At 36.8% G+C, this 15,129-nt stretch overlaps 1 pseudogene; it reads right to left on the bottom strand.

Moving 5' to 3' along the window:
- Nucleotides 1–10,630: 10,630 nt before the first annotated feature.
- LOC149268106 (uncharacterized) lies at nt 10,631–14,814 on the bottom strand (annotated as a pseudogene).
- Nucleotides 14,815–15,129: the final 315 nt, after the last annotated feature.

Here is a 15,129-nt window from a genome sequence, read left to right as displayed (position 1 = left end):
TAAATCACCAGCGCTTTGGGCGGCATTTTCAAATGTAAATTTAAATATCATTTCAAACTTAAACCCTAATCGCCCCACCTAAATCTTAACTTTAACCTTATTTAACTAAAACCTATATATACATTAAATTCAATATTAACTAATTGCTAAACAATTCAATTCAAGTCATTCAATAATGCATAATAATACTAAACAATAATAATACTAATAATACTAAACAACTCAACTAAAAATCAAATTCAATATCAACTTAACACTAAACAATACAACTAAAAATCAAATTCAATATTAACTTAATACTAAAAAATACAATTAAAAATCAATTTTCACTTGTTATAAAAATCTTGCGAGGCGGTGATTGGCGAGCCGCCTCACAGTGGTGGCGTCTTCAATAAGTACAAAAGATCAGGTTGTATATTTCCTAATCTTTATTGGTGGATGATGTATAAAAAGTGTGTAGAGAATATGTATGTATATATGAACAGAAGTGTCAATACCAGGATAGGCAAGAAATCAGTCGTGGGGGCGAAGTACCCAGCGGGGCGCTTAGTACAGCGAACCAGTAGGAGAACTGGGTTATGTTATTAACAGAATGCTGTTGTATATGTACATGTATGTACATATATACATATATTATTATGTACCATTCATTCAAGCTTGCACCTTACCAATAAAATTAATTGTACCTTCGCATATTTTCGTAGCCCGAATCTAAAAAGTGTAGAGCCGAGCAAAAAAGAAATTGATAGGCCCTAGGAGTCAGATTTTTCCGTGTTGAAAAACTTTGTACTACATGTCTAGTCTATGTGTTCTCTGGTCAGTGGTGCAGGCTTACATATATAATTATATATACATATGTATGTATTTGCGTATATGTATTTGAGGGCTATTTAAGAAGAAACAAATTTAAACTTATAAAATTATTCGACTAAAAAAATGAAAAGTATTAAGTGCCATTCAGTCAAGCTCGCACCTTCCCAATAAAATATCTATTTTATAAAAAACGAAATATATATGAAACAAGTAAGAAAGCTCTAGTCGAGACTACTCGACTACGAGATCCCCTGAACCCTTGGAGTAATAGCTATTTCAATAATTTTTCGCGACTTTCAGCTTACACAGGAAACACACACACACACACACACACACACAGGCACGTACGCACGCACACACGGGCATACATACACACACATACATACACACATACACAAACAATTACATACATATACACACACAAGCATATACACGCATGGGCGGCAGTGAGCGCTTACTATGAGAACTTAATTGCTTAATAACTTTTTTTGTGGACGTACGATCTTCATGAAACTTTTAGATTATGATTATAACATGGATATGCATGTAATTGCTAAAGCACAAGTCTCTAGTATTTGAAATACGCTTTTTACAAAAGTGAGGGTGAGGGGGTGAATTTAAGGGTGGGGGGTTAATTTTAACAAAAACCGAAATTGTATAAATTGCATATAAGCAAACTTTAAAAATTTGGAGACTCTAGCAATAAAGGTGTAGAAGATATAATTTTATAACTGGGTTTCGATTAGGTTTTTTATCGATAAAAAAAGATCGGGATGAGTTATCGATTTTTAATGATAAACTTGATATGCGCGCTGTAATTACGGACATTTTAAAAAAAATTTGAAGTCTCTAGCTCTTATATCTTCTGAAATCGACGCGTTCATACATACGGACAGACGGACAGACGGACAGACGGACAGACGGACAGACGGACGGACGGACAGACGGACAGACGGACAGACAGACGGACAGGGCCAAATCAACTCAGCTCGTCGCCCTGATCAAGAATATATATACTTTGTGGGGTCTGCCACGCCTCCTTCTGCCTGTTACATACATTTCAACAAAACCATTATACCCTGATTTCCCATTGGAAATGGGTTCAGGGTATAAAAATAAAAAAAATAACACTTTACTGTGGTTCGAACCTCCGCTACTCTTACATTACTTGCGTCGCCCTTAGCACTCGCGCCACTGCTTTGCTCGAGCAATCAGTTGCTAAAATAGAATAGTTTAATAAGAGAGCGTCATCAGACAAAACTACAGTAACGGCTAGAAAGTCCAGAAATCAATCGAAATTCTAAGAATGTGAGAAAAGGCGCGCTTCTGTCTGTACGCATAGAGTAGACGATGAGTGTGTGCACAAGCATAGGAAAATCGCGCTGATCTGCTGTTAGCTTGAAGCCGGTATCCAATGTATGGATATAAATATATAATAAAAATCAAAATTGTATAAATTAAATATGTATGTAATTTGAATGCAATAGCTATCGATGATTTTCCAATTCTAATGGCATCATGCCGTGTTTTTTTCTGCGCACTAGACTTGAAAATTGCACTATATACTCTAGTTGACAGCGTTTGGGCTGTGAGTGAGTCTTCTGCTATCGGTATCGCCCGATTGCAACGTTCTTACTTGTTTTTTTTTTTTTTTTTTAAATTATGGGTGGTACAAGGGCACATTGGGGTCAATCACTTACAGTTTGCTTTTACTCCCGCGACGAAAGGCCTTTCTGCGTGGTGGTGTCAGCTGTTAAGTGTAGAAATGTGGTATATTGGCGGGAGGGGAGGAGCAACACAATCTTTAACTTTTTTTTTTCTGGCTTTATTTTTGTTAGTTATTTTTTTGAAATTTTTTTTTTTCTTCAAGTTTTCTTTATAGGGTATTAACTGTGTGTGGATTCATTTTTTCTTTTGATGTGCTGTACTTTGCTTTATGTTTCTTATTTATTCATGTTTATTTATTTATTCATATATATCTATTTATTGATATATAGTTATTTATTGATATATATATATTTATTGGTTTCGTTTTTGTGTGTTAATTATATATATAGTAATTATAGATTTTATGATTGAGCTTTTAAACCATTAATTTTTCTGTTTTCTTTAACTTTTCTCTCGACAAAAAAATTTAACTTCTCACTTGCCGTCGGCAATTTAAATGTCTTGCACAAATTCTTTTTGTATTTTAAGTTCTTTTCTTAATATTTCGCAGTTTTTTTTCTATGTGCAAAAACTACTCTATTTTAAAATTTCTATTTCTTCACGTTTTCAGAAATTCATATGGTTGTTTTTTTGACGCACTAAAGTTTGTTTTATTTTGTTGTTTTTTTATACCCTGAACCCATTGAAAATGGGAAATCAGGGTATAATGGTTTTGTTGAAATGTATGTAACAGGCAGAAGGAGGCGTGGCAGACCCCACAAAGTATATATATTCTTGATCAGGGCGACGAGCTGAGTCGATTTGGCCCTGTCCGTCTGTCTGTCTGTCCGTCTGTCCGTCTGTCCGTCCGTCCGTCTGTCCGTCTGTCCGTCTGTCCGTCTGTCCGTATGTTTGAACGCGTCGATTTCCGAAGATATAAGAGCTAGAGACTTGAATTTTTTTTTAAAATGACCGTATATACAGCGCGGACGTCGAGTTTGCTTTTAAAATTCGAAAAATCATCCCGTTATGTTTTTATCGACTAAAAACATTCAAGTTCAAATCAGATGCCTCTATAGCTAATTGTGAATGATTTTTCTTTTTTTAAATTTCTCAAATATTCAATATAATATGTAGATCATATGCTGAAAGTTTCATTAAATTCCGTTCAGTCAAAAATTAATAAAAAATAATCAAATATTTGGCCAATTAACAAACGCACGTGCAGCAGCTACAACAAAAACATCACATCAGCTGTTAGTTTCGTTTAGTTTTGGTAGATGGCGCAGCAACAGTGAATCTATTTGAGTTTTGCCAGCATTGCTAGCAGAAGTCGGGTGGCCTAGTGTGTTAGCTGCATGACGCTCGATCGAGAAGTCCGCGGTTCGAATCCCGGTCGATGCAACTAATGTGAGTTTTTTTTTAATTGTTTCAAAATATTTTTATATTTTCATAAATGAGTTTTCTATTTATTTATATTTTTGAATACACCGAAATTGAAATTTTAACTATACTTTATGTGCGTTTTTAATAGTTTGGTTATTCTAGCAGATTCTTAGAATCACATCAGCAGTTAGTTTCGTTTAGTTTTGGTAGATGGCGCTGCAGCAGTGAATCTATTTGAGTTTTGCCAGCGCCACTAGCAGGAGTGAGGTGGCCTAGTGTGTTAGCAGCGTGGCGCTCGATCGAGGAGTCGCGGTTCGAATCCCGATCGGTGCAACTGATGTTAATTTTTTTTAATTGTTTCAAAATGTTTTTATATTTTATTAAATGAGTTTGGTATTTTATTTATATTTTTAAATACATTGAAATTGAAATTTCAGCCATACTAAATGAGCATTTTTATTTGTTGGGTTCAGGGTAGTATCTAGTCGAGCACTCTCGACTAGAATTTTCTTACTTGTTTTTTTCTTCGGTTTTTTCTTTTGATGCTGTCCTTCCTCTCCTCCGTCGCTTAGGCGTTATGCTGCTCTGCCGGCTTTTCGTACCCTAACCTCTGCTCTTCAAGGTGACCCTTGTTGGCGTGAAGTTAGGGTATCTAATAAGAGAAAAATGGACAAAAGTCCACTGAAAATGGAAAATCTTTCTTAATTACTTGATTTTTTTTTTCTCTGAACAGTCTTTTTCACATACCTAATATATATATATATAAATGTATATATATCTAACATATATTTTGAGACCGGCAGCTGCGCGCTGCAAATTCAATTCAATTCAATGCAATATAGGTTTATACTTTTAAATTTTCAGCACAACCAAATTTTGACTTGATGATCTCGTGATGCCGGAAAAAGAACGATTTGACCCATGTGGCTCTTTTTATAGGCCGACATTCCAGTTGCTGTCTCTCTCTTCTTGGAATGTAAGAAGCGAAGATGGGTGCCATTTACCAGCTGTGTCCCAAGCTTTCAAGGTTATTGCAAAGGCTTGCTCTCGCAATGTAAGCTTTTGCAAGATCAGCTGGTATTGCAGTGCAGGCGACAAAGTTGTCACGAATGATATGCACTGCAATTGTGAATTATCATTAAATATATTCTTTGACCATTACAATATGTAGATCATTAAATTCCGTTCAGTCAAATATTAATAAAAAATAATCAAATATTTGGCCAATTAACAAACGCACGTGCAGCAGCTACAACAGTATCGTATGCGTGTGCACACATACATTCAAACTTCTTCTAGAAACATTCGTTGAATCACATCAGCTGTTAGTTTCGTTTAGTTTTGGTAGATGGCGCAGCAGCAGTGAATCTATTTGAGTTTTGCCAGCGCCACTAGCAGAAGTGAGGTGGCGTAGTGAGCAGCTGCGTAACGCTCGTTCGAGAAGTCGGAGGTTCGAATCCCGAGCGGTGCAGCTGATGTTAATTTTTTTTAATTGTTTCAAAATATTTTTATATTTTATTAAATGAGTTTTGTACTTCATTTATATTTTTAAATACATAGAAATGGAAATTTTAGCCATACTAAATGGGCATTTTTATTTGTTGGGTTCAGCGTAGTATCTAGTCGAGCACTCTCGACTAGAGGTTTCTTACTTGTTTTTCATTCATTTTTGATGGATGAGCGCGTTTAAAGGTTCAAATAAGTTTGATGTGTTGCCATTCGTTTTGTAGTCTTTGCCACAAAGTCGACATTTGGCATAATTTCTGTTTTCGCACCTCTCAAAATATGTCCATACCTCAGAAACTACCTTCTTTCGCTTTAAAGACAGAGCAGTTCCGTTATCAAGCATATCCGTGCCAACAGCAGCAGCAGAGGGCAACACAGAAAAACTGGATGCATCATCCTGAGAAGCGGTGGGCAGAAACCTAGTAGTAATAGCAGCAGCAGCATGGAAGACTCAGATTTATCTAAGTACGCCACAGTAGAACGCGAAGCAGAAGCGCCATCTTAAATGGACAATAATATAATAGAAAACAAGATACCGATTGCAGAAGACTCATTCACAGTCCGTATGCGTGATACTATTTTCCCATAGTGGCATTTATTAAATTAAATTAAAGTATAAATATATCTTAAGTCGTTAGAGTCGGCGCTCGAATTAGCTTCCGATTATAAATTTGCAATCGGTATCCAGGGAACACCACGAGGAGACAATCGAAATATCAATGGGGATTAATGTATAGAACTTTCGAGTCTACTTGAAATGAGTTTTTTTTAAGTCATTTCCATGCTCCCCACGTAAAATTACCATAGTTTAAACTAATTTACATTTACATGCTAATAATAATATATAATATAATATGAAATAAATAAAAATAAAAAATAAATAAATATAATAAAGAATTTACACTTAAAAATAATATATTAAAATACATATATCTTTTTAATTTTTTTAATTTAAGACCTACTGTTTCACAAAAAGTTTGAAATCAAGCCCTAAAGAAATTCCACTATGATGATTATACATTGTTTCATAGGTCCTCGCGCTACTAGTTCCGATGGAAAATACCCAACCAATGTGGGTATCGGACTTGCTTGTTGAAGAATTTAAATTTAAAAGAGAATGAAAATTATTTGAGCATAGAAAATTATAAATTCTTTTGCAACAACCGGACATAGCTCTCAAGCACAAGTTAAAATCACCTAAGATGACTAACTGTCTACTTGTTAATAAATTAAACTGCTGACATATCTGCCTAAACTGCCTTTAAAATATTCGCAAAGAATATGTTGGACTTCTATATACGATTATGGATTTGTATCTGACGAAAGCAAATTCAAAAACATTTGGTCCGTCAAAATATCGACCTGTCGAAGTATAATTTACATCATGGAACAATTCATTTTTAATGTAAACCATAACACCTCGTCTTTGTCGGCTTGGGCAACTTTCGTCTATATCTAATCGGATAGCCGTAGAAAAGCCTGAAATATCAAAAGACTCGTTTGAATATGTGCTGGTTTCAACGAAGCAAAGAATATCAGATTTCAACATAAGTTGATCTGACGAAATATCATGAAAATGGAAATTCAGACTTTCGGTATTATGAAATATTGCGTTAAAGTCTGTACCATTGATCAAATGATTGAAATGAGTCTTAAATTTTTTTTTAGACTGCAAGAGAATTAATTCCTGATTAACAAGTGAGCTAGAACCAGGTTTTTGTGGGAACAAATCACCAATTATATAGAGTCCAGATGCCTTGGTTGCTCTACTGCAAGCTACATACAATGCATTCTTTGATTTGTATGAACTACTACTTTGTTCTAATTAGCACCTTGGCTCTTATAAATAGCAATAGCCTCAGCAGGGGAATTGCTCACGATAAATTGTAGCTTGCTCATTTGTTGAAAATTGAAAACTCTTAATGATTTTCTGTACTGGAATCCATGAAGGCTCTTGATGATGTGCGCATTTAGCACGCGCATTAGCTCCTACACTCTCTCAAACTATTTTTATCCACAAAATAGAGGGTGTGGATGAGTTGAAACCTATGTCCATTAAAATGCCAGTTGCTCCGTTGACAAGACTATCGGCAGTGTCAATATTAACTGTCACCATATACTTAGCAGGGGTCTTTAATATAAGGGAAGAAGTAAGACCTTGCGTTTGGGCAGTTTTAAAATCCTTCACGGATTCAATAAGTCTATTTTTAGCCAAGTTCGTTAAGTGTGTGGCTTTCACGAAATCCTTGGCACTTACTACATGCTGTTCGCTTGAAATTGAATTAAGCTTTATTGAATTAAACCTATCAACATCGGCATTAGCTTCGAACAGATGAACAACGTCATCTGGGACTTGCTCATTGCTGCAAATTCTTGTGCGAAATAGAGCTATATCTTCTACGGACATTTGGCCAGATGCCATGTTATTTAAAGCTATGGAAAATGGTTGATCATTTATCTGACGCATTATCTCTGTAAGTTCAAAGAACTTGAAGCATTGCCACAAAGATGACCCAAATATAGCATAAGGATTATACAATTCAGAAGTGGATTGAAATATCCAAAAACTAGTATTGACACATCTCCAAAAGCAGCTTCTATATTATTGAAGATTTGTTTAAGACGAAAGTCAATATAAGTCAGCATTTTGGCCCCAACCATTGAAATTTCATCAATTATTAATACTTTAAGATCGATTAAGTTTGATCTTATAGTGTTAAGCAAATCAGCACCCAATTCTTTAAATGTAGATCCGGACTGATTTACAGGGAGAGAAAACATTGTATGTAATGTGGAACCATTGATTCCAAAAGCTGCTTTTCCAGTTGGAGCACACAAAAGTACTTTAGCCGAATTCGCATTAGAGTCTGGCTGCCTATCCTTATTGATGTTAAAACTTCTATATCTAATTATACGAGGCTTAGTTCTCTTTCTCATAAAACCACTTGCATTCTGAAGAGAATAAAAAGCGCCTCCTTCTTCGTTAAGATCCTCATCTTCGTTATCAACATTTTGCCGTGTCAATCTTTGGCTTTTACTGAAATTAGAATTTGCAGCAAAGTCAGCCAACGGAATATTTTCTAGATCATTAGGCCGCTGAATATAATGATCTAGGTGGCCAGCAGTAAAAATGTCAGTCGAGTTTGCAGGCAAATTTTGCAATTGTTGTCTAGACTTCAGCATTCTTACTCGATTTTCGGGAAGGGCTGTATTTATGTATACGTCGCCATTACTGGTTTCTGACATACGCAGTCCCATACAACAATATACGGCTTCCTGAGCGAATATCTTAGTGCCAGAAATAAACTTGTGGCCAATATGTTGCAGCTTTTGCTTAATGGTGAAATTGTGATGAGATTTTATCTCTTCAACGGCATCACGCATTAATTTCGAAATCCCCCTTTGGGATTATTTATATAATTAATTATATAGCTTCAACATGCATAAGGATCTAATATAAATTGAATATCAATATTAGCCCTTTGCAAGGTGTGGAGACCCGTACCAAGAGAGCTTTCTGTGGAAGACGATCCACACACAGAAAGCTCCGCCGCACAAGCCACGGAATGAGCTTTCGTATGCGAGCTTTATTATTGTTGTTACTTTTGTTCCTTTTGCTACTTCTATTCTTCTTGCCAGCGAGCGTGGCTGATCATTGCAAACGAGGCGTGAATAAATAAATATTACTTTGCAAATTAACTAACCGATAACTGTGTTTACTTAAACCCGGACACACACGCGTTAATACACAAGGAAAGTAAATGCTTATTATATGCATTTACTTTAATTGCGTTAAAGCTGCGTTTTAAGAAAACTTTGGCTTTTTTTCAACCTAGACCTAATCGCCATCAAGTATTCCTCGTAACTGAGGTTAATATGATTATGACATAAAAAATTATCAAATGAATTAAGTGATAGCAAGGTTTCATTATCGAATGACATATTTAAGAAATGTTTAATATTTTGATGATTTCTATGATGCGAGCTATTGAGTCCTTCATTTTCCGACAAAGGAAAAAGAATTTCTGTTTTTGGCATTGGAGGGTAAGGAATACTCAAGAGGCATATGCGAGCTCCCCTTTATTTCTCGGTTACATGAATGCCCGTGATTGTACTTCTGGTATTCAAGCTAATTATTTATATTTACATCAGTTACGTCAGTAGTGATAAATTTGTCAATAAATTCTATTACAAGATTAGCTTTGGGGGCTACTTGTCTATACCTATAATCAAAATATGGAGCACATGCCACTGGATCTGTTCTAATAAGTCTAGCTTTTTCCGAAAAGTGTAAAGCTGATGCGCTGTCTTCTGAAATTTTTATTATATCAACATTTCTTTTTAAAATGACTAATAGTTCGGTCCACCTAGTCTCTGCAAGGTAAAGGAAAAAGGTTGGCAAATCAAAGTGTCTTATCATTGCCATAACTTTTTTCTTTTCACCTTCCCAGTGAGCTGGAGATGACCGAATACCCTTCAAAACTCGATAGCCTTCATCATGAAGAATTAAATTGCTCCTGTGATCATCACTTAGAGCATTAGCTGCCGTAATGCAGCGAGGAGCAGTGTGCTTACGCATATACTTCATTTCCAACGTTTTATAAGAATAAAATATTTTATCGGTTCTACAACCTCACTTATCAAAGTTTCGGAGTTCAGATCTAACAATAGTTGAATAACTAACCGAACACTTCCTTTTTTTTTGCTTCTGATAAAGTTCTGTTAACACTAAAGAACGCATGGCGGTAATAATTTTAAGTGGCCTAATGGTTTAAACTCGATATCCGCGCTGTAATTACGAACATTTAAAAAATTTTGAAGTCTCTAGCTCTTATATCTTCGAAAATCGACGCGTTCTAACATAGGGACAGACGGACAGGGCCAAATCGACTCAGCCCGTCGCCCTGATCAAGAATATATATACTTTGTGGGGTCTGCCACGCCTCCTTCTCCCTGTTATATACATTTCAACAAAACCATTATACCTTGATTTCCCATTGAAAATGGGTTCAGGGTATAAAAACTTCTGTATTCATCAAATGTATATACACAGTCTGAAGTCTTTAGGTCTAAAAGTGCTCAAATTAGGCTGAAAAAACAGAATCAAATTGTCGATTATTCTCGAAAAAAAGTTATCGGATGAGTTATCGAAAAAATATGATAAACTTGTACTGCCTATGGTATACACGAGTATGCATGCCTTTTTTATACCCTGAACCCATTTTCAATGGGAAATCAGGGTATAATGGTTTTGTTTTAAAGACAAAGACTTGACAAAAGCGGATCAGATGAATCTAATGCCCTGTGAAAAACATCAGTGATGTTGTTTAGCCTACTGCTTTTTCTGGCATGCGACCTTCTGTCATTTTTATAAATTTTGTTTCGAGCTTCTGTTGCGTTTTCTCCGAGAACACCAACAGGAACTGTCCTTCCAAAAGGAGTCTGGTCCGACGATGGGCCAGTGTATAATATATTCTTTAAGATGTAGACTGCAACTTGCGGTCTCTCTAAATAGGCACGAACGAAGTGCTGGCACCGGTGTTCAATTTTGTACTATTTTTATTTAATTTTAACAGCAACGCAAGCGCAGCTCGCACAGCAGAAAGCTCATCTAAGCGCGAGCAGCGGGAGAGCGATTGTTTGGCGAGCGACACTCCCGTGCTAGCGCGTACAACAACAACTACTTTACAGTGTTTCATTTCCATTCTTAACATATACAATTTTAATAATTCAATTTCTTCATTTTTTTCTTTTTTCTAATTGTATATAATAAAGAGGGCATATATCCAAATGCCTCAACATCGGCCGTGTTGAAAGGCCGCAGGGCTTCAATAATATGGGGTATTAGTTGAGTGGCAGTGGGACAACACGATGAATAGCCCTTTTGTATGTGCTATTTTCTGTCTTAACGACAATTAGGCGCACTCTGCCATATCCTCCGGCTATGGCTTCCGCTACCACGCCTAGCATCCACTGTTGTGGAGGAGCGTTGTCGTTTCCCACGAGCACGACTGTTCCGACCTGTAGGTACTGCCTCTCCTTCTTCCATTTTGACCGGTGCTGGAGGCTGAGCAGGTAGTCCCTTGACCAGTCGATCCAAAACCGACGCTTTATGTTGGATATCAGCTGCCATCTTTTTAATAGTGTCAGCTTGGCGTCGTCGACTGGTTCTGTGGACACGAGTGGCAGCGGCGCGAGCGTCCCCCCTATTAGGAAGTGCCCTGGCGTGAGCACTTCGCCATCGTTGGGGTTGCTGCTGGGAGCGATCATTGGCCGCGAGTTGAGTACGGCCTCGACCTCGACCAGCACGGTGGCCACCTCGTCTTGCCGTAATCGAGCGCTGCCCATCGTTTACAGCAGTAAACCCTTCGCGGATTTCACCGCCGCTTCTCAAAGGCCACCAAATTGCGGCGCTCGAGGAGGGATGAAAACAAACTCCATGCCCCGCTCCGCAGCAAACGTTTCCATTGCCGCTGTGTTGCCATGAAAAGTTGCCTTGAGGTCCAGCGTGCGTGCAGCACCCACGAAATTGGTGGCATTGTCGCAATACAGCTTCCGGACAAGCTCACGTCGACCGACGAACCTGGATAAACACATCAGAAATTAATTTGAGGTTAAATCGGTGACTAATTCAAGGTGCACTGCCTTCGAAGTGAAACAAACAAATGTGGCAATATACATTTTGACTGGCGATTTGCCACGATTCCCAGCGAAACTAGTATTGGACCACAAAAGTCCACTCCACTGATCTCAAATGGCCTATTACCATGTAAGCGATCAGCGGGAAGATTGCCCATTATTTGGGATAAGAGTTTCGGTTTGTAGCGAAAACAATGTACACATTTTCGGACTACTGCACTGCAAGCCTCTCGAGCATTGACCAGCCACACCTGCTGACGAAGCAGGCCCATTAGTACCAGTGGATTGGCGTGCCAATGAGGGCGATGCAAATGCTCCAAATAAAGCGTCACAAAGCGACACCTTTTTGGAAACAATAAGGGGAATTTGGCATCATGTGCTAGTGGTGCCTTCAATAGACGACCTCCGACTCGTAGCAACCACAACACACGCCTGCCATGCTGATGTGGGTGCAAAAAAGGCGTCAGTTTTTGCAATGACGGTTGCAACCCGATTGATTTCTTTACTTTGTTAATTTCTTCGCTGAATTCGATTTGTTGAATTATAGATATGACTGCAAGGAATGCGAAGCTTAACTCAGAAGCTGTAGGAACAAGTGAAGAATGACTCTCTTGTTTTCCATTGATAAAGCGGAACATATATGCAACGATGCGGAGTAGCCTAGAGAATGACGAAGTTGATTCAATAAGTTGTATGACTGGATTTGTTACCTCATCGACCGCGATCATAGTAATTGCAGTTCTACGCTTCTCTAGCAGCTCTAACTCTTTTGATAAGGTAATTTGTGGGTTGGCTGGCCACAACGTGTCAGAAAGCTTTAAAAATCCTGGTCTGCAAAACCACAATGATGTCTTAAGCTCCTCAACTGAACATCCCCGAGATACAATAACTGCTGGGTTATCTTTCGTTGGTACATGACGCCAAGATACATTAGTTGTCAACTCTTGGATGGTTGCAACGCGATTAGCAACGAATGTATTTAAGCTAGCTGAATGCATTCGCAGCCAATGAAGCAGCACCTCAGAGTCTGACCAAAATGTGACTTGATTAATAGGACAATCAAGTATTTTCTTTACCGCATCCCACAAGGTAGCTAACAATTCTGCAGCGCACAACTCCAGCCGCGGAACTGATTTTGTTTTCAAGGGCGCTTCCTTAGATTTGGCGACTAGCAGCCTGGTAGTGATACCCTTATTTGTTTGCATTCTTACGTATAAACAACAACCGTAAGTTGCAAGTTTGTGCAACCACATTTCCTGTAAAAGGACCTTCGCACGAGTTACGATCGGACTTAAGAAACCTAAGGGGTCGTATAATCTTTACTACTAATCTACTTTTATATGTGCATATATATATATATATATATATATATCATCGTATTATTTTTGCTATTTTCTTGCTATTTTTAATTGGTTGTGGTTGTAATTTTAAATTTTAATTTGGTAAACTATTTTAGTTGCTAGTAACAAAAATTTGAGGTGTGTTTTTTGTTCTTTTTTTTTTTTTTTTTTTCTTTTATTTGATTATTGTAGAACTGTAATTTAGAGTTTTTGTTCTTGGGTGCGTGTGGTTTTTTTTTTTTCACTTTTAGGTTTTCGCGGCCTACTTAGAGTTTTGGGGGTTAAAAGCTTTATATGGGTCACTATGCCACTATTCAATTTATTGGGCCACTATTTAATTTTGATTTTCCCCCGCCTGCTGTTGAAGTTCCTCCGGCCGATCAGGTTGCTCCGGTCGCTCCACTTGATATTCTTGATATGTGCAAAAAAAAAAAAAATAAATAATGAGAGCCCGTGTCTAGGGCAGGCTTTTTCTATACTGCCGTGCCCAAATTTGACACGGGCGCAAAGAGAATTTTGTTGATGTACTATAGAAAAGGTTGCTTTATTAATAACATGTCACCAGCTAATAAATCTGCATACCTTTTACTAATTCATTTTACATGAAATATATATGAAATTTAGATTGAAGTCGCAACGTGGAGTTTAAAAAGAACTAAATTTGGCACTTTGGCTGCTTTTATAGTTTTAAGTAGATAAAAGCTTTAGGGTTTTACTGCCCCTTCTGCCCGTTACATACTTTTTCACAAAACCATTATACCCTGATTTCCCATTTTCAATGGGTTCAGGGTATAAAAACTCGCGGACAGTAGCATCACGTTTACGACCCATTGCAATCAATCACCAAATTATAAAAGAAACAATGCACACAAAAAGCTTAACGATGCTGCGTTAACCACTTCTTATCGCAAATCGAATTCTAAAAATAGATTTTTAACGGTTCTCCCCGTTGCACAGTGGGCCAAACGGCCCATTTAGCTTAGTTTTTTTTTTTTTTCTCTTAAAAAATTAATTTTTTTCTAGAATTCAAAGTTTTAGGATATTTTTACAACATTGAACAATTTTTAGGTTTGGTATTATTTTTTATAAAATGCATTGACCGATAGATGCCCACTGTGCGTATGTCATTATGCTCTAGTTCAATCTATCTCTTTCACTCTTTTGCGCCTAAAGTAAATTATTTTTCTATGGGAGCAGGGAAAGGTGACAATAATACGTATATATACATATAAACATATGTATGTACATATATACAGTGATTATGCTTTATCTGCATCTGTCTCCCCCTCACATTATCTGCTGAATAGGTACGAACAAGTGCACAGCGCAAGTGCCCTGGGAAAGCGTCTACTAAGTATATAATTAATGTATATGTACGTATACATGTACATATTTACATACATATTATATATAATCTGAAAGGTAATAATGCGTAGATCATATATACATATATGCCGATATATGATCTAGCTCCTTTACTTCAAGAGATATATCAATTCAATTTTTATTTTCAATTTTTAAAATAAAAATCAAATCATAAGTCTTATATTTGATTTTTATAATAAAAATCAAATATAAGACTTATGATTTGATTTTTATATAAAATTGTTTTGTAATAATTATTTTTGATTTTTATCATAAAAATCAATTTTAATAATTAAAAATAATTTTTTTATAAAAAATTACCAATAAAAGTTTATCCTTTTTTTTGAACTCGCCATAAAAAAATATCCTTATGTGTGTTTTCCTCTCTGTTTTTGGGAATACTTTTGAGCCTCAATTTTTTAAATGCGTAACA

This window comes from Drosophila arizonae, chromosome X (genome assembly GCF_054131065.1).
Source record: "Drosophila arizonae isolate 15081-1271.41 chromosome X, UAZ_ARI_1.0, whole genome shotgun sequence".
NCBI classification, from domain to species: Eukaryota; Metazoa; Arthropoda; class Insecta; order Diptera; family Drosophilidae; genus Drosophila; species Drosophila arizonae.
Note: the sequence above shows the minus strand (reverse complement) of the source record. Positions and strands in the feature narration are given on the sequence as shown.